The sequence below is a fragment of the Scomber japonicus genome, chromosome 15, assembly GCF_027409825.1.
Source record: "Scomber japonicus isolate fScoJap1 chromosome 15, fScoJap1.pri, whole genome shotgun sequence".
Lineage (NCBI taxonomy): Eukaryota > Metazoa > Chordata > Actinopteri > Scombriformes > Scombridae > Scomber > Scomber japonicus.
The window spans coordinates 26,350,430-26,365,887 of record NC_070592.1 but is presented as its reverse complement, the minus strand read 5'-3'; the positions used below and the strand labels follow the sequence as shown (position 1 = coordinate 26,365,887).

The window sequence follows — 15,458 nt, the reverse complement described above, 5'->3', positions numbered from 1 at the left end:
AACAATGAAAGTCAGAGATGCTTTTTTTTTTATACAACTTGAGGAAGTTAATAAACCTTTTCATAGCGCTTCAAAAGGCTATGTGGAAAACTGCCAGCAGGCCGAGTCCATTCGTTCCAGTACCAGCTCTCAGTTCTGCATGACAAACACAAACCTGACCTTGATCCAAAATGAATGCACTTGCCCCACACACACACTCACACACACACACACACATACATACACCACTCTCTCTAAACACACAGCCACAGGTCAAGGGGCGGCGGGTGTATTGTTTCCCATCTCTTGTGGTTTTTCCCGCAACCGTCTCTCTCCCGAGCGTCTTCCAAACCCTCCCCTCTCCTGTCATGGATTAATTGGATTTTTGACCCAGTTCCAGTTTGCTCCCTCTCTCTCTCTCTCTCTCTCTCTCTCTCTCTCTCTCTCTCTCTCTCTCTCTCTCTCTCTCTCTCTCTTTCTCTCTCTCTCTCCCCTTCCTTCTCCTCTCGCTCCGCTCGGGCGCTGTCATGAGATTGTGTAAAATGTGTGTGTGTGTGTGTGTGTGTGTGTGGAGGATTTAGTGTGTCACTGGCTACCTCGTTTCCAGTCTGTTGGGACCCTTTGTCTTCCTGCCACCCCCTCTTGTCACCCCCTCTCCACCCTCTCACAGGAGGGCAACAGCCGGCGAACAAAGCTGGACTCCCTCTTTGAACCCTCACCACACACACACACACACACACACACACACACACACACACACACACACACACACAAGATGTATTCCCCCTCCTTCCCCTCTCAATTCCAGCCACTTGCTGCCTTGTCACAACTATAACAGCCTCTGCCACTACCACTGCTATTGTTCTCCTGGCATTTTTTGGACCACGTAAAGGGGGGCTGTTGGCATTAAATAGCACCACACTGAGGGCCACTAAAGGAGAACAGACAAGGAATTAACCCGAATGCATAGCTTGAAAACTGGTGTCCCTCTCTCTTTGTATTTGTTGTTCTACCTCTGTCCCCTCCTCTCTCTGTAATAAAACTGATGAGGCTGTCTTGGGATTCCTGATTATGAGTAGGTAGAAAATGGTAGGTTTTTTTTTGACTGCGGGACACTCACAAAGTGGCGCGTGACCTTGCACCCGAACCTGCTCAGGTCTCTTTTTTTGCATAGAGGGGAAGAAATAATGAGTATAATTGCAGTAACTGTGTGTGTGTGTGTGTGTGTGTGTGTGTGTGTGTGTGTGTGTGTGGATATTTCCCCCTTAGGCTCTCCTCAGGTTCTTTTTTTTTCATCTGTGCGTTTTGCTTGTAATTACAGACCTGCGGCTGATGCAGGGGTGCAGGGTCAGCTTTCACAGTCCCTTTTATGGAAATTTATGGATTTGTCTGCTCTCCTTTCCATGATTTGTAGTCAGCCGGGCGGCACTGCTCCCACCGTTAGCGGATCCGAGGATTAAGAGTTCCGCTCATAAATGTCAAATGATAGATTTGAGAACGGCGCGCGCTTCCCCGCCAACCCCCAACTCCCCTTCCCCAACTTCAACCGAGATGCTTATTATGCTGATTTATTACTATTGATTTCAATTTCCAAGGCTTTATTCGCTGGAAGCTGTACCATTAAAACCACAGCCACGCAGGATATGAATTAAGATCCTGGGATTACAAACGCCTTTCAATTGTGTCTGAGAGAGCAATGACTTTTGAATGAGCAACACTGTGTGTGTGTGTGGGTGTGTGCGCATGTGTGTGTGTTTGCAACTATGAAAGCAAATGAATTCAAAGTATCGCCTGCTTTTTGTTTGGCCCGTTTGAATCCCGCAGCCAGGCCATTGGCTGGCTTTGTGTGTCCTTGCAGCCAATTGGGTTAAAGCGTGGGTGATTTTGAATAACACACTTGCTTCGTTTGTGTGTGTTGGTGTGTGTGTGTGGTACGTTAAGCCGTTAGACCGTTACTCAAGTCCCAAAAGGGGATTTGAAAAGGGCCCCTGTCAGATAACGGTCCGCCTTTCAATGACACATTTAAATTTTAAACCACCCCTGATCTTTTCTTTTCTCTTCTGTTCTGTTTTGTGTGTTCTTGTTTTCTTTTTTTTTCTTTTTTTTATCCGACAGGGTGCCATGTGTTTTGGCTTGAGATTAGGAACACATGCAGGCTCATTGTTGTTTAAAGAGCCTCAGTGAATGTTGCAGGGCAGCATTGGTGTGCCCCCTACTGACAGATTAAAACCACTAATCACGTCTGCCTACACACCGATAGCCGTTTTTATTTTAGAAATTCACAAATGTTTATTATCGTGTTAAATCCTCAGTCAGACATTTATGATTTTGGAATTAAGATACTCTCCAGATGACAGACAGGACTCAGATTTGTTTTTTATAGTTTTTATTTAGAAAACTGATTAGTCAGTCAGTAAGTGAAGAGCTTCTACTTCTGATAAGATGAAGTGAACAGCTTGTAAAACTATGTTCTCTTTAATCAGGGTTTAAAAGTGTCACAATGTCAATGTATGGAGGCTCAAAGATAACTAAATTTAATGAATAACAAAAAATAAGCATATGAGTAAAACAGACAAATACTGTGTGCAATATATTGCTGAAATAGTACTACATTTTGAAGTCAGCTTATTATCATGAAACAGTCAAAGATTCATGACAAAAAATGGTGTTAAAACATTTAAAAAAGCAGTTTTGAAAAGAAAAGGCATATTATTTGCAATGATAATTGTTAGAATTAGCAGGATTAACTAACAGTTTATAACACTGAGCTGAGGTTTAAAGGATTTTCCCCACCGTTTCCTGATTACATGATATGTTCTGTTTCAAAGTGTCATAATATGTATGGAGGCCCAAAGGTAACAAAATGAAATGAATAACAAGAAATATAAGCATATGAGTAAATATAGACAAGATACTGTGTGTAATATGATGCTGAAAGAGTGAAATGATTTGATGATGAACATTTTAAAAACTCATTAGCACTCATTGGAGAGAGCATCTTTGAGAAACTGCTCTTGTTCTTAGTATTTTAATCAGTTTATCGCCTGGCATTTAGCACATTCACTTTTTCTGTTCTGTACTGATTAACTTACTAGTATGTAACTCAGTGTCGTACTATATTGTTATGTTGTCCAAGACAGGTCTCGCTTTAAAATGAGACCCTACACTCTTTATTAACTACACATGTGCAATCTAACACAATCCAATACAACAGCATCCAATAGATTTTCAGTTTTTGTTAACATTGTCATGAAGGTGATAATTCTACTTTATGGTTATTATTGAGGTCATAGTGGGTGATGGTGGTGTATTAGGGTGTTTTATATTAAATGGTGTTCCCAATATTTTGTCCACTCCATTAACATACATGACGGGGGCAAAATATTGTTGGAATATAGGAAGGTAATGCAACCCAGGGTTAGGGTTATGCCACCGCTACTTATTACAACCTCAGTAATAAACATAAAGTAGAATTATCACATTTCTGACAATGTTAACAAAAACTGAAAAGGTATAAACTTCTAAAAAGTAGCATTTAAAGCAGAGCTGTTGTATTGGATTAAATTAGATTGCACAGGTGTACCTAATAAAGTGTGTATCTCAATGAGATTACCTGTATTAATAAAGGTCAAATAAAAATAAAGACAAATGACCTGCAATAATAAGTGTTAAAATTAGCAGGGTGAACTAACATTTCATAACAGTTTTTCTCCATTGCCTGATTATATGATATATGATGAGGATGTTAGTTATTTCTTTGATTTATTAAACCCTCCATATTGATGCTGATACATATGATTTTCAAGGGTTTTGTATTTGGCATGAACGCAGCAGTTTCACTCAAAAACCATTTGTATCTGTGCTATTTCAAAACCCTGCAAACGCTTACTGGCTACTTTTAAACTCACACAGGCATCACTGCTGTTGTTTCAGATTTCACATTCAGCATTTCAGCTTTTTCCTGCCCATGCTAACCCCGGCTGACAGTGTGTTCCTGAGGTCACGACTGCGTGGCCAGGCTAAGGAAGGGTACGGTGGGGGGTAGAGGGGGGTGGGGTGTGCTGGTCTTTGCAGCTTGAAGGTGATCTGGACCAGATGGCCGCCTCTCTCCTCCAGATGCACTTTACCTTTCCACATCCGCCACTGGCACACAGTAGGACTGTAACAGATAGGACCTTATCGCAGTGTGTGTGGAGGTGGAAGTGGGACCTGCAAGTGGGCCTTCATCCAGCCTGGCAGATCCAATACCACACATGCGCACACACACACACACACACACACACACACAAACACACACACACACACACACACACACACACACACACACACACACACACACACACACACACAGATGCTCCAGCTCTGCACTGCACCAACTGATGGAAATCTGATTTTAGGCTATTGGCCTAAAACTTCCTACCAACTTCCCACGGCCCCTATCAGTGAAGGGCAAATACAGCCAAGAAATAGGCTTATCTTGAGAGGAGATGAGTTTGGGGAATGGAAAGGCTGTGTTTGTCTTTGCCAAGCAGGAGGGAAGCCAAGGACTCAGGATGGCTCCTCTGCAGGACTTGTTTTTATCGATTGGCCTCTTCCTCTTCTTACCTCAGGTTACTCCACCTGAGTACTTGTTCTCATGTTGCATTGTGTAACGCGTCTTGCTCTTACAGGATGTCGTGTGAGTGTCCTCTTTCCCCCTCACCTCTTTGTTACAAGTTGATGTTTGAGAAATTTCAGGGTTGGGGCCTGTTACATTAAGGCCTCTTGAGCTGTTTCTATTCTCAGAGCAGAGACACACACATTAGAAGTTATCAAGGAAGTGATAATATGTCCGTCTGAAATAGATTCTTTCTGAAGGATGTGTTTTTCTCACCCTAAAGGACCGAAGCCGCTGTCACATCCATTAGTAGCTATCTAGAGAGAAGTTATGTGGCTGTTAAAGGCAGGCACAGAAAAATAAATACAACCCCCCCCCCCATTTGTCACTTTTAGCTTTAGGAAGTAGGATCTTACTTATTTGTTCATTTTTCATCACTGGGCAGTTTGGTGGTTAGAGAGGATGAGTGTTGTCACATAAAGGTCAACAGTCAACTGTCAATGTATGTACATAAGCAACACACACACACACACACACACACACACACACATTCAAATGTACAATCTGTGTATCTCAACGTTAATGACAAGTCTGACTAACTAGCAACATAACCGCCTTCTGAAGCGAGACAGAAGAGCGTGCCGCCGATTGTGGACCATAAATCGCATTACCTCAAACCTCGGAGCCGTCCTGACAACTGTGTGCAGAGGAAACTACATTATCATCGACCTCCTGCCACAGAGAACCGCCGCAGCCTCGAGATCTGCGGTTCAGACAAGTCTTAACCTGCTCGTGCACAGACTGGAAACAGAAAAGATACAGTGAAAATAAATAGAGCCAATGTGGACTGAAATACTTGCCTACAAGATCAATTATGTACATAAAATTAGTTGGAAATAAGAATTCTGTGACAGCATGAATTAGAAAACTTGTTGCATCTCTGTAATATAAGAAATGTAATGATATGCAACGCTTTAATTATACAGTAAGTTCAGTCTAAACAATAGCGTCAAGCTCAAACATCCAATCAATCAAAAGTACAGAAATACATAAACAAAGTTAACAGTGATGAATGAAAAATGAACTCAAAGCTGCTGTCATTAACCTCATGTCAGCAGTAGGCAGCTGAAGCCAGTGGAAAGGTTTTTTTAAAGCCTCTGAGCACTACCTGCACTAGCTCTGAACTTCAGAGAAAAACAACAAAGGAGCTGCCGAACGTTGCAGAACATCAGACCAGTAAAGAGACCGATATATTTCTCTCTCAAGAGTTAGACAAACAAAGTTGAAACGATATACAGTATGTGTCACCAGAAATACAATTCCCAGATATTCTCATATCAACTTTAAGAGGTAATAATATGTCAGTGGTGTTAGGTAATTTCCATATTTAGGGTGAAGCATGGGCCTTGAAGTCATAGTAAAGGTATCTTGGCAGAGGAACATACTGTTTCTCTCCTTTAGACAATGAAGGCAACTGTCTGTGGTGCTTTGGGGAATGCAGGAGTCGCTTTGATAACGTTGGCACAGCATTACTGTGGCATCCAAGGTCAGAGAATATGACTGACTCCCTAAACCTAAACCCACAACTGTGTTTCCTTGTTTGTAGAATAACGAACCAATAGGGAAATTCTATATGTTGTAGACACATTGAGTATGACGATTTATGGCCATAGAGTATTTATAGAACTCTCTTTGAAGGCTCAAAGACTCTCCACAGAGGACCGTTTCCTCAGGATCATGGTGGCATCATACATCAGACGGTGTATTGATAATACTTTGATTCTCCTTGGCCGAGCTTCAATAAACATTTTCAGCCTAAGACATCCTGAGCTCCTGAGCACTTTGTCCACCGATGATGAGTTAACCATTGCCAATCAAATTATCCCAGTGTTTTAAGTTTGCTTTTTAAGTATACTTTGGGGTACTGTATTTCCTTGGTGTGTATATCCTTTTTACCTACACTCTACTACAGCTGAGAGGTAGATACTGTGATTTCTACCTTTATATCCAAGTCTTATTGCATTCAGTATGTCTATAGCCTGTTAGTAGTCCAACCACGTGTTTTTCAGACCTCAAGATGTAAACACCTCAGTATTTTATATTTCCAGTCTCCAGATTGGGCACTATTGGGCTAGTTAAATGCATAAGAGCATCTTTTCACTTGCCTGTATGTGTTGGTATAGGCAGAGGTGTCTGTTTCATCTCAGTTTGCCCTTTTATTATCGGTGGTATAGTGGTCTAAAATTTTGATTCGATATTTTCAGAATAACAAGCACAGCAAGCAAAAAATATATGTCCTACTTATTCCAGAGGTCCCATTATTTGCAAGCAGCATGCATGCTCATCGATGCAGTCTAAAACCTATATTTCTAAAGGTCCCCATACATCATTCTCCACATGGGAGGTGGTGCCTAAGGGGAGAGCTCCCTGTTAGTGTACCTGTTAAGGCAGGAAGCCCTGATCCTAAACAGCAATAAGAAGAGCAAAAAGGAAAGAGCAGGGCTCTGGAAATGACATGCTCTGTTTACTAAATGACCAGGGAAACCTAGAAGAAATAGGGCAGAGAGACCGAGAAATATTGGCATGAAGAGCAGAGCAGAGCGCACACCATCACCCCCAAAAAGGCCTCAGGGATGCTGAGATGAAACAAACAGTAAATCACAGGAGTTCGATGAAGAGGCTGAGGGCGGGTGGTATATATCAAGATGCAGCAGTGGGGTGGAGAGCTGGTAGTTGTATGAGGGAGGAAAGTCAGACCACATGTTGTCACCGCACAGCTGCCGATACACTATAGATTTCTGCCACTGAGAAGATTCCCCTGCATCCCAAGCTCACTTCCATACACTCACATCTCTCTGAGCTTGTCTGGACTCTGATCCTAGGAACAGCTATAAGGGTTTACGTTAGGCTCAGGATTAGATTTATTTTTGGGAGAATCAATCAGTCCACTTGAATCCATTCTACAAGCAAAAAGTTCATCATTTATTACTGAGCACTGCTTTGAGGGAAACTGTGGTGAAGTGTGGGTGGTCAAAAGCTAGTCGGTGAGAGAAATTGGCCACAATTGAACTTTTTTCATGGTCATCAGCTACAGACTGCCAATCAAATATCGCTTCTGACGTGTTCTCCTCCTGAAACACTGCTGTGGTTGTGTTTTTTGAAGTGAATGTTGAGGCTGGTTTGAGGCTGCATGAATAGTCTAGGAACATGGCGAGGGGTTGATTTTTCTTCCTTTATTTGACAAACGGGAATACCGTACCTCATGTCTGTGAAACACTGACTCACAAGTTGTATGGGCTGTCACCTTTACACATCAGCTACTTTTAATCAGCTAATTAGTGCTCGCTTCCTCGATTTAAATTAACATAGATGTTTGACAAAACAATCCTAACCCAATTTCCCAGCCTATTTCCGAGGCTTTTGCCCATCATTAGCATGTGGAGTAAAGCGCAGAACTTCATTTTCATAACCTTGGAAATAGCACTTTGAAACACCTTGTATGTTGATATTCATTTTAGATTGTTTTGTCAAATAATTAACTAATAAGCCAACTACTGAGCTGACAGGGCAACATAATTATAAGTATCATAAGTATTGTTAAAAATCAATTACGATACCAGTACCAATCCAAGTACACTTAAAGTGATACTGGGCTGATACTGGGTTGGGTATCGGTACTCGGTACCTTAAAGGTATTGAGTATCGATACCCAACTGAATCAACTCCTACTTTGAGGAAGACCATGTGATACATTTTAAAGCTCAGGAAGAAGCCACTATGGTTGTCATTTACTAACAGAGTTGCTCAACTGGAGTCAAGCTCATATGGTACAGTAACCTGACATCATATCTTGGGGCTTCACCATAATTCACTACAACAGCAAAAAAAGATGTAATAGTGAGGAGGACCCCCTTTTTTTACAGGATTACTGGATAAATGCTGGTATTTGTTAATTTAGGTCTCAGCTCATACTTATCTCCTATACTTTGTACATTATGACTATGTCTGTTGTAGATATTGTTTTTTCCAGGAAAAGAAGTGTGAATCTCCTGCAACCTCCTGTGAAAATTCAATTTGACAGAAATCATCTCACAGCTCAGAGTTTCCAGTGGACTGTCAATTGGAATGAAAAAAGACGAGGTTTTGGAGAAAAAATGTTGTTTTTTCTAAAGGTGTAGAATCTCCTGATCTACTCTTTCTACCACAAATCTGTTTCCTGAATCTCTGCAATCAATCAAAATTATTTATATAGTATCTTTCTTACTTAATTACTTTTGTCAAAGTGCTTTATTGTTGGTTGACAAGCATATAATAAGACAGACTAAGTGCAGACCAAGAACAACATAAAGAAAAGGAATAAAAGAAGAATAAATTACAAAGACAAAGCAACGAAATTGAGACCAATGCATGCAAGAGAAATTAAATGATAAAATTTTTTTTAAAAAGTAAATAAATTAAGTGAAATAAATAAGAAAATTAAAGAAAAATGCTTTTAAAGTTAGCATGAAAACTAAGTTAAAATTGACTGAAAAGAAGACAAAAGTATAAATTAAATAAAAGATGAAGTTTGATAAAAGTGAGACTAAAACATATAAAAGCGTATATGATGACTGATGATAATAATAATAAAATTACATAAAATAAAGTAGAACACAATTTTAAAACGTCAAAACAAATAAAATAACAAAATGGAATAAAAAGATTATAAAGACTTCTAAATCAATGGAGGAGATGAATAAAATATTCTGAAGACCAATGATCCTAATCAACAAATATCTTAGCATTTAATATTCAATAACAGCAAAATTCTGGTAAAAATCTTATATTTATGCGTGGATTACAGTGTCCAATCAAAGTTTGCTAAAGAGCTGCGATCTTATTGAATAATCCCCAAACAGCTGGAGTTCCTGAATCACTGTGTACATAGAGATTTTGTTGGACTGTAGAAACTTCTCTCTGATCTGTATTCAGCTCCTTAAATATTACATAAGCATACAGGCAGTAATCATGTATATGTATGTAGTCCTGCAGCAGGAGCAGGAGCCCATGTACTGTATTACTCCACTGCTGTACATGTAATGCAGCATTTGCATAGGCAATGAGAGTCAGCACCGTTGGCACATCTCACTCTGTATGCAATGCTAATCTGTGCATCTTGGAAGCGTCAACGTAGAAACACTATAATGACTCTGTGGCTTTTTTTTGGTGTTGTTGTCGACGATCTCCAGGTTGTCTGCCGGGCTCTCGAGTCTCACCTAGGGAATTCATTAGCTCGAGTTGTCAGCTGCAGTCAGACGTCGTATTGTTTGCGGGGCGTTTAGGCTCTGTCAGTGTCGCATTCATGACCAGCTGCTGTTGGTTTGCAGATTTCCCATTTGCACGGCGTAAGCACTGTGTCACTTTGTAAATGGCAAAATCTGCATCGCCTTTTGGCACCAGTAAACAAGACCCGGCCCCTAGTGTTCCCCCACCAGGCCGAACACATCACATCACACACACACACACACACACACACACACACACACACACACACACACATACAAACCACAGCCAGAGATACAAAGAGGTGCAAACAGTGAGACCAATCTGTGCTCTCTCTCCACAATCATCTACACCAGCCTCACTTCACGTCTCTTGCACGTTCATATCATCAGAGGTCACTGTGGCCCTGGCTTGCAATATTAGAAAAAAAAAAGAATAAAAGAGAGAAAGCAAATGAAGAACAGAAAGAGCAAATTCAGGAGTCCAAATTGAAAATCTTGCATGACCTTCTCCAGATGCCCTGGAGGAAGAGGAGGAGGAGGAGAGTTGAGGAAAATAGTCTCTCTCTCTCTCTCTCTCGCTCTCTCTTGACAATCATGCTATCTCGATCAACACCACCAGAAAGCAGACCGTGCTCACCGTTGTGCTCGGTGAGTGGAGGCGGTAGTGGGAGTTAGAAAAATGTTAGATACAACATTTGATTAAAATGCATCAGGTTTTGCTTGGCCTTTTCCCAGAGAAAGCTGGTGTCATCGTGTAAAATAGGGCCGCCTCGGTTATACAAAACATTATTGATGGCAGCAGAGGGAAGCTAACGAAAAATGACGGAGACAAACAGAGATAAAAGCCCTCGCTATCTCTCTCCCTCTCTGTCTTGCCGCGCTCCTTCCTTCCACTTTTGCCTGCACTCACTTTTTTTTTCTTAGTGTAAGTGTGATAAAAGCGGGCAGACCTATGACTCAGGTTCCCACCCCACATTCTGATATGAATTCAGGGAGCCGAGGCCGTCCCCTAATCTCTTAATGCATGTTCCCTCGCCCTTGGCAGGGTCATGGGAGAAATAGATGGAGCCTTATCAGCTTTTATGGATTTATGGAGAATTTCTCAGCATTGGGTGTCTTTTTTTTATACCAAGCTGTGTGTGTGTGTGTGTGTGTGTGTGTGTGTGTGTGTGTGTGTGTGTGTGTGTCTATGTGTATATACATTAGGTGTTTCTGTGCATAGGTTGTCCTTAAGGATGTTGAGTAAGGTTATCAGAGTCAGTAATATCCTCATGAATTTGATCACGTTTCTAATTACTGCATCAATCACGTTGACTTACTGCTTCAAGCTAAAATGAAAAGTGATGCCGAATCTGTTTTTTTGAAGAATTCGAAGCCAGCGTGCTAGCCTTTAGCAGCTGATTGCTTATCTCTCACTCACTTCCTACATAATCAATATTTTATATGAGCCATGAGTCAAATGATGTGGGAGATATGACTCAAAGAGATGAATCCAGAGAGAATAATCATCCAGCTCTGTAGTTTTTTAATGAGCATTTAGGCATCTTTCAGCTCGTTGTTTTGGTTTTTTGCCTTGTAACTTTATTGTATAGTTTCAGTGTTTGAGTCTCGTTTCCAGATGCAGCAACAAGTTGTTATCATTAGAAAAAGTTCTGATAAAGCCACTGTACACTACCTGCTCAGAAACAAACCACAGACTAGTTAGCAACTAATAACACACATGTACTTACATTGGCCAGATGAACAGAAATCCAAATACATGCTAATAGTGTTCTAACAACTCCAAGAACTTTATAAAATGATAATATGTCAAAAGTGTGTTTGTTACGTTCAGCATATTGTGGCATTTTAGACCCCAAGAGGACAAAGGTCATTGCTTTAAACATACAATGAAATCAGCCTCACCTGGAGAGTGTTAGAGAGCAGGTTACTGCAGGCTGGCTGTCATCATCAGTGGAACGATATATTACCTTTCACTTCATATAGCAATAATTGCAAATTATGTTATCTGTAATAGACCAATGGGTAATAAAATGCATTGTATCATTATATATTGGGTTAATCATCTTGTTTTTTTTACAAGATATAACACTGTTGAGAAATGTAATGTGAACAGACCTCAAACTCATTCAGAAATACCAACAATTCAGAATTCAATTAAAAGAGGTTAGAAAAATCATGCCAGGGGTTTTATTCCACTTGTTAGCGTACCGGCTTCACACTATACTTACAAGAATGACATACTGCTAAATCTTTGTCATTGTGAAAGTTGCCATCAAGTGCACATTTATTCTGTTTACAGGGTAAACTTTAAAAATAAAACACAAGATTCATAATTTAAGAAAATACAATAATAAAAAAATAGCTTAATTTCACAGTTTTATGTAAACTGCATATGTAGTACAGTTTATTTTCTTGCTATGTGCTCATTACACCACTAGGTGGCTTCAGTTGAATCTCAGGAAGACTGGAGCTTTCCATAAGTACTAACAATACTGTAGAGGCTGTGTTTATGTTAGTTTTACCAAATAGGGCAAGTTGCTTTAAGATATTCAAATATAGTAAAAAAAAAAAAACTGCATTACTGTTTTTTTCACAGCACAACACCCCCCCCCCCCCCCCCCACACACACACACACACACACTACCACCACCACCCTCAATCTTCCCCAATGCAATCCTGTCATGAGGACAGTTGGAGACTTGCCCTCCAACAATGAGGGGGTCCAGCGCTCATAGCTGAAGAAAAAGCAATTTAGCCACAGAGCCCCCCCGAGAACTGGCACATCAAAGCAGCAGTGGCGGTGGCGGCGGTGTGGAGGGAGGGAGGGAGAGGGGGGGCGGATGGTGGGCTGGACTAAGCCAGAGTCTGCCCGGCTTTGCCTGCGAGCAGGTGAGGGAGAGGGGAGAAAGAAAAAATATCAGCATTGTCCAAGAATATAGCGAGATCTCAAAGGACAGCAGCTGCTTGTTATCACAGGATATTTCTGGCAGTTTGACGTCTCATCCATGCTTTTGGAGGGGGGGGTCGGGGCAGGGAAGACGGAGCCGAGGGAGTCAGGGGAACGGACAGTGGTCAGAGAGGCTTTGTGACACGCATTTTAAATCTCTTTATATTCAGGTTGTCCATGGATCTGACTGGGCTTTTTGGTCTGTTCCTTCTATCTGCCTTAACCGAGGGACTGTCCATTCCTGATGATGAAAGAAATCAAAAGTCCTTCTGTAATCCTTAAGCTGAGCTGCTGACTGGGCACTCCAGGCTGTACATTAAACCACACTCCTGGTAACTCTCTTTTGAATACCAAATGATGCAACTGCGTCACGGGTTGAGACATGAAAAATTACTTGATAAGACAAAACCACACTTAGTATAATTGACTTCATTCCACATCTTCCCCTAAAAGTAAATAGCTGCACTTAGAGGAGGATTTCTTTTTTATTCAAGAGCACATTACAGAATAAAAGAATTGTCTCCGATTGGCTACACTCTAAACTCTAAAGCGCCAATTACTTCCCGAAACGGCTCTTATTCTTGATAAAAAAGAGTCTACACATCACCTGTTAATGAAATAGCTTCACTGGTATGTTTCCTTCATGCTCTGGTGTGTCTTTATTTAAAACTAAACGGAAAACAGATGACTTGCAATTTGTACCTTTTGTAAGATTGTTTATTTAAATGCATTTCAAGTCATCTGCATCAGTTGGAGCTGATGGAGGTAGAGAAAGAAGAGAAAAGAAAGTGAGATGATAGAATAAGTGGAATGATTGAGGACAGAGAGGAAGAGTTGGAAGAAGAAGCCACTTTTCTCTCTATGGAAGGTCAACAGGACTTGGATATACGTCTGCTTTTCAGCCTGTTATTTGTGTGTGTGTGTGTGTGTGTGTGTGTGTGTGTGTGTGTGTGTGTGTGTGTGTGTGTGTGTATGTGTGTTTGAGAGAAGAATGTGTGTGTGCTGATATGTGTCTGGCATGTCAGCGCTGTAGTATTACAGCCATCTCTCTGGTTTAAGCATTCCCTCGGTTGCCATTACGGCCTAATAACCGTGTCGGTATGATTAATGGTCGGAGGGAGGGCTCTGATTGCACTCTCCCTCAACTACAGTACCTAGGCAACTACACTACCCATGATCCCTTGTCTTCTGCTCATCCTGCCTAGACATCTCAAGCATCACTTTGGATGTGAAGGTTATACGTGTAATTAGTCCACGTTCTCCCTCCTGCTGGCAACATCAAAGAGTCGACCTGATGATGATGATGATGATGATAATGATTGGGAGATTAGAAGTTAGGGAAGAAACTATGTGATCCCCAAGGCCATTTTAAGCAGTCCAAGGTAATAAACATGGACAGCTTATTGCCTTCCTTTCTGTCTCCTTGTGTTTATCTTTATTGCTGCATTTCTTTCTTCAACATTGAAAAGCATCTGCCTGCCATTTTCCAAAGTGGAAACCAGTTATATATCATCCTAGCCATGAGTGGATAAAAACATTCCATTTGTCCAATTTGCTCCTTTTACATATGTCTCACAATACTTTCAGTTTATTCTTCCCTTCATTGAAAGGTTTATGACTTTATGTGTGTCACCCAGACATGATATAATAGTGTCTCAAATCACATACTTCTGTTAATACACTTCTGTTAGTACACTGTATACACAATATACTTACATGTACTTGTATTTACTTGTGTAGTGTATAAATGTCAACAAATTAGTGTTGTCTCAAGTCAAACACTGTTGCGCACTTACAAAAAACACGATTAGCGAGTTAGGAAGCTAGCACTAATAAGCCAACAGTAGGAAGCTAGCATTAGCAGTACCAAATCATTACAGACTGTTAACCGAACCCTTTTCAGTAAAAAATGATTATGTGTACGAATAAAGGATATTGTCAATGTTCTAGCTGATGGGAAATTCTGAAACTTAGTGATGGCAAAGAAAATAGTATTGATTTTGCCAAACAAACAAAAATGCAGACACAGTTTTATTGATTTGACACTTTTATGGTCATTGTATATGTAGTGTTGTTCTGGTGATTCTGCTAAATGCCAAGTTACATGCTGTGTTTTTGCTTTATACACAGACATAGAAGTAGCTGTTAGAACGTTCTGTGGAAAAAAATCAATGATGATGATTCTGAACCAAATATTTCAAGTTTGATTTTTTTTTTTTTTTGATTTTCAAAGTGGATTTACCAATGCCGATCCCACACAGATTTGTGGAGAAACATCCATATTTGCGAAGGGTTCCACTGATTTATAGCGTTTGATGTCGGCGCATTCTGCTTTGACGGAGTAATGATGTTGAGATTAAGGGGATTTTGACACAAATTGCGTCCCCCGGGTGCAAAGTGTACGCAGCCTCGCAAACATTCGCCATCCAAGGTTTGCTTGTGTTTAGAGTTTCATTTGGTTAGTTACCACCAACTTTTCCTCGTTAAATCAAAATCCCAGACACGTGTTGTTAAAGTTTAGTTATTGTTTATTGATATATGAGTTGTGTATAAGCTTCTTTTGTTTTCACTGTACACGCTCACAGCATACAATAAGTGCATTAAAACTCCATAGGAAAAAAGAGCTACAGTAGATGTCATTATTATCTAGTTTGACGTCTACATCGAC

At 40.6% G+C, this 15,458-nt stretch overlaps 1 protein-coding gene across 1 annotated transcript in view; it reads left to right on the top strand.

The window, feature by feature from the left end:
* Positions 1 to 15,458, top strand: part of ptprua (protein tyrosine phosphatase receptor type Ua) — a 209,479-nt gene that overhangs the window by 83,248 nt on the left and 110,773 nt on the right. The window lies entirely within an intron of this gene.